The following is a 6,000-nucleotide window of genomic DNA, read 5'->3' as shown; positions in this document are numbered from 1 at the left end:
CAGAACTGTCAGAAATAGACTATTTCTGACAGTTCTGGGACAATCACTCCATACAGCTGTTTCAACCGCTGTATGGAGGGAATGTCATGGAACTGTCAGAAATAGACTATTAATGACAGTTCTGGGACATTCACTCCATACAGCGGTTGAAACAGCTGTATGGAGTGAATGTCCCAGAACTGTCAGAAATAGACTATTTCTGACAGTTCCATGACATTCCCTCCATACAGCGGTTGAAACAGCTGTATGGAGTGAATGTCCCAGAACTGTCAGAAATAGACAGAAACTGTCACAGAACTGTCCTTCTTCTCATCCTTCTCCTTCTTCTCATCCTTCTTCTCATCCTTCTTCTCATCCTTCTCCTTCTTCTCATCCTTCTCCTTCTCCTTCTTCTCATCCTTCTCCTTCTTCTCATCCTTCTCCTTCTCCTTCTTCTCATCCTTCTCCTTCTCCTTCTTCTCATCCTTCTCCTTCTCCTTCTTCTCATCCTTCTCCTTCTCCTTCTTCTCATCCTTCTCCTTCTCCTTCTTCTCATCCTTCTCCTTCTCCATCTTCTCATCCTTCTCCTTCTCCTTCTTCTCATCCTTCTCCTTCTCCTTCTTCTCATCCTTCTCCTTCTCCATCTTCTCATCCTTCTCCTTTTCCTCCTTCTCATCCTTCTCCTTCTGCTTCTCCTTCTCCTTCTCCTTCTTCTCATCCTTCTCCTTCTTCTCATCCTTCTCCTTCTTCTCATCCTTCTCCTTCTCCTTCTTCTCATCCTTCTCCTTCTTCTCATCCTTCTCCTTCTTCTCATCCTTCTCCTTCTTCTCATCCTTCTCCTTCTCCTCATCCTTCTCCTTCTTCTCATCCTTCTCCTTCTCCTTCTTCTCATCCTTCTCCTTCTCCTTCTTCTCATCCTTCTCCTTCTCCATCTTCTCATCCTTCTCCTTCTCCTTCTTCTCATCCTTCTCCTTCTTCTCATCCTTCTCCTTCTCCTTCTTCTCATCCTTCTCCTTCTTCTCATCCTTCTCCTTCTCCTCATCCTTCTCCTTCTCCTTCTTCTCATCCTTCTCCTTCTCCTTCTTCTCATCCTTCTCCTTCTCCTTCTTCTCATCCTTCTCCTTCTCCTTCTTCTCATCCTTCTCCTTCTCCTTCTCCTTCTCTTTCCTCATCTCCAAGGGCATTTAAATTAAAGGTACAGTGTTCTGCACTAATTTAAAGGCTCTCTGAAGCCTAGAAACCCTTTTTATATGTCATCTTCGTAGCGAAGAAATTCGCATCGAATCGAATTTCACACTGGAATTCGCCGAATCAGCCGAATCGAATTTTTGAGAAATTCGCTCATCTCTACTCACCACCCCTGCCCCACTCCCCCCAACCTAAAACAACCCCTATCTCAGCCAACCTCAAAATCTGCCTCCCCAACTTCACCACCCCCGCCCCATTCCCCACACTCCAAACAACAAACCCCTATCTCAGCCAACCTCAAAATCCTCCATACCAACCTCCCCACCTCCGCCCATTCCCCCCACCCGAAAAAAAAACTATCTCAGCTGACCTCAAAATCCACCCCCTGGACCTCACCACCCCTGCCCCACTCTCCCCAACCCAAAAAAAACTATCTCAGCCGACCTCAAAATTAACCCCCCCTGACCTCACCACCCCGCCCCACTCCCCCAACCCAAAAAACCCTCTATCTCAGCCGACCTCAAAATCCGCCTCCCTGACCTCACCACCCCCACCTCACTACCCCCAACCCAAAAAAAACCTTATCTCAGCCGACCTCAATATCCACCCCCCTGACCTCACCAAATCCGCCCCACTCCCCCCAACCCAAAATAAAACCTATCTCAGCCGACCTCAAAATCCACCCCCCTGACCTCACCACCCATGCCCCACTCCCCCCAACCCCAAAAAAACCCCTATCTCAGCTGACCTCAAAATCCGCCTCCCCGACCTCACCACCCCAGCCCCACTCCTCCGTCCCCCAAAAAAACCTATCTCGGCCGACCTCAAAATCCTCCTCCCCAACCTCACAAACTCTGCCCCACTCCTGCCACCCCAAAAAAAACGTATCTCAGTCAACCTCAAAATCCACCTCTTTAACCTCACCACCCCTCCCCACTCCCCCCACCCCAAAAAAACCCTATCTCAACCGACCTCAAAGTCCAACCCCCCAACCTCACAACCCTCGCCCCACTCCCCCCACCCCAAAAAAATCTATCTCAGCCGACCTCAAAATCCTCCCCCCTGACCCTACTACCCTCGCCCAACTCCCCCAACCCAAAAAAAACACTATCTCAGCCGACCTCAAAATCCGCCTCCCTGACCTCACCACCCCCGCCCCACTCCCCCCAACCCATAAAAAACCCTATCTTAGCCGACATCAAAATCCACCCCCCTGACCTCACCAAATCCGCCCCACTCCCCCCAACCCAAAATAAAACCTATCTCAGCCGACCTAAAAATCCGCATCCCCGACCTCACAATCCCCACCCCACTCCCCCCAACCCAAAAAAATCCTATCTCACCTGACCTCAAAATCCACCCCCCTGACCTCACCACCCATGCCCCACTCCCCCCAACCCAAAAAAAACCCCTATCTCAGCTGACCTCAAAATCCGCCTCCCCGACCTCACCACCCCATCCCCACTTCTCCGTCCCCCAAAAAAACCTATCTCGGCCGACCTCAAAATCCTCCTCCCCAACCTCACAAACTCTGCCCCACTCCTGCCACCCCAAAAAAAACGTATCTCAGTCAACCTCAAAATCCACCTCTTTAACCTCACCACCCCTCCCCACTCCCCCCACCCCAAAAAAACCCTATCTCAACCGACCTCAAAGTCTAACCCCCCAACCTCACCACCCACGCCCCACTCCCCCAAACCCAAAAAAACCCCTATCTAAGCCGACCTCAAAATCCAGCCCCCTGAACTCACAACCCTCGCCCCACTCCCCCCACCCCAAAAAAACTCTCTCAGCCGACCTCAAAATCCTCCCCCCTGACCCTACTACCCTCGCCCAACTCCCCCAACCCAAAAAAAACACTATCTCAGCCGACCTCAAAATCCGCCTCCCTGACCTCACCACCCCCGCCCCACTCCCCCCAACCCATAAAAAACCCTATCTTAGCCGACATCAAAATCCACCCCCCTGACCTCACCAAATCCGCCCCACTCCCCCCAACCCAAAATAAAACCTATCTCAGCCGACCTCAAAGTCCAACCCCCCAACCTCACCACCCCTGCCCCACTCCCCATAACCCAAAAAAACCCCTATCTCAGCTGACCTAAAAATCCACCTCCATGACCTCACTACCCCCACCCCACTCCCCAAATAAAACAAAACCCTATCTCAGATGACCTCAAAATCAACCCCCCTAACCTCACCACCCCGCCCCACTCCCTCCATTCAATAAAAAACCTATCTCAGCTAACCTCAAAATCCACCCCCCTGACCTGACCACCTCGAACCACTCCCCCCACCACAAAAAATACCCAATCTCAGCCGACCTCAAAATCCTACCCCCTGACCTCACCACCCACGCCCCACTCCCCCAAACCCAAAAAAAACCCTATCTAAGCCGACCTCAAAATCCAGCCCCCTGAACTCACAACCCTCGCCCCACTCCCCCCACCCCAAAAAAACTCTATCTCAGCCGACCTCAAAATCCTCCCCCCTGACCCTACTACCCTCGCCCAACTCCCCCAACCCAAAAAAAAACACTATCTCAGCCGACCTCAAAATCCGCCTCCCTGACCTCACCACCCCCGCCCCACTCCCCCCAACCCATAAAAAACCCTATCTTAGCCGACATCAAAATCCACCCCCCTGACCTCACCACCCCGCCCCACTCCCCCCTCCTCAAAATAAAACCTATCTCAGCTGACCTAAAAATCCACCTCCATGACCTCACTACCCCCACCCCACTCCCCCAATAAAAAAAAACTCTATCTCAGATGACCTCAAAATCAACCCCTCTGACCTCACCACCCCGCCCCACTCCCCCCATTCAATAAAAAACCTATCTCAGCCAACCTCAAAATCCACCCCCCTGACCTGACCAACTCGAACCACTCCCCCCACCCCAAAAAATACCCAATCTCAGCCGACCTCAAAATCCTACCCCCTGACCTCACCACCCACGCCCCACTCCCCCAAACCCAAAAAAACCCCTATCTAAGCCAACCTCAAAATCCAGCCCCCTGAACTCACAACCCTCGCCCCACTCCCCCCACCCCAAAAAACCTCTATCTCAGCCGACCTCAAAATCCTCCCCCCTGACCCTACTACCCTCGCCCAACTCCCCCAACCCAAAAAAAACACTATCTCAGCCGACCTCAAAATCCACCCCCCTGACCTCACCACCCCGCTCCACTCCCCCCTCCTCAAAATAAAACCTATCTCAGCCGACCTAAAAATCCACCTCCCTGACCTCACCACCCCGCCCCACTCCCCCACCCCAAAAAAAACCCCTATCTCAGCCGATTTAAAAAGCCACTCCCCTGACCTCACAAAACCGCCCCACTCCCCCCAACCCAAAAAAAACCTATCTCAGCCGACCTCAAAATCTACCACCCCCGCCCCACTCTCCCACCCCAAAAAAAAAACTATCTCAGCCGACCTCAAAATCCGTTCCCCCGACCTCATCATCCCTGCCCCACTCCCCCCACTCCAAAAAAACCCTATCTAAGCCGACCTCAAAATCAAACCCACCGACCTCACCACCCCCGCACCACTCCCCCCACTCCAAAAAAACCTCTATCTCAGCCGACCTCAAAATACACCCCCCCTGACCTCACCACCCCACTCTCACACCCCCCAAAAAAAAACCTCTATCTCAAGCAACCTCTCAAACAAACCCTCCCAACCTCACCACCCCCTCCCAATTCCCCCCACCCCAAAAAAAAAAACTAAGCCGACCTCAAAATCCACCACCTCGACCTCACCCCACCGCCCCAATCCCCCCAAACCAAAAAAAATATCTCAGCCGACCTCAAAATCCATCCCCCCCGACCTCGCCACCCCCGCCCCACTCCCCCCACTCCAACAATAAAATTATCTCAGCCGATCTAAAAATCAGCCCCCCCCCATCTCACCACCTCCGCCCATCTTCCCCCACCCCAAAAAAAATCTATCTCACCCGACCTCAAAATCCACCCCCCTGACCTCACTACCCCTCGCCCCAATCCCCCCAACCCAAAAAAATCCTATCTAAGTCGACCTAAAAAAACACTCCCCTGATCTCACAACCCCCGCCTATCTCCCCCCACCCCAAAAAAAAAACCTATCTCAGCCGACCACAAAATCTGCCTCCCTGACATCGCCAACCCCGCCCCACTCCCCCCAACCCAAAAAAACCCTATCTCAGGCGATCTCAAAATCCACCCCCCTGACCTCACAGCCCCCGCCCCACTCAACCCACCCCCAAAAAAAACCTATCTCAGCCGACCTCAAAATCTTCCCCCCTGACCCTACTACCCTCGCCCCACTCCCCCTATCCAAAAAAAACTCTATCTCAGCCGACCTCAAAAATCCGCCACCCCAACCTACCCACCACCGCCTCATTGCCCCCACCCCAAAAAAAAACCTATCTCAGCCAACCTCAAAATCCACCCCCCTGACCTCACTACCCCTCACCCCAATCCCCCCAACCCAAAAAAACCCCTATCTAAGCCGACCTCAAAAAACACCCCCCTGACCTCACAACCCCCGCCCCACTCCCCCCACCCCAAAAAAAAAACCTATCTCAGCCGAACTCAGAATCCACCTCCCTGACTTCACTCCCCCCGCCCCACTCCCCCCAACCCAAAAAAAAACGAACTTAGGCGACCACAAAATCCGATTCCCCGACCTCACAACCACCGCCCCACTGCCAGCACCCAAAAAAAAAACCTATCTCAGCAGACCTCAAAAAACACCCCCCTGACCTCACCACCCCGCCCCACATTCTCCCACCCCAAAAAAAACCTATCTTAGCCGACCACAAAATCCGCCTCCCCGATCCTCACCAACCCTGTC

Source organism: Staurois parvus, unplaced genomic scaffold (assembly GCF_062004578.1).
Source record: "Staurois parvus isolate SC_StPar_1 unplaced genomic scaffold, SC_StPar_1.0 ptg000132l, whole genome shotgun sequence".
Lineage (NCBI taxonomy): Eukaryota > Metazoa > Chordata > Amphibia > Anura > Ranidae > Staurois > Staurois parvus.
Note: the sequence above shows the minus strand (reverse complement) of the source record.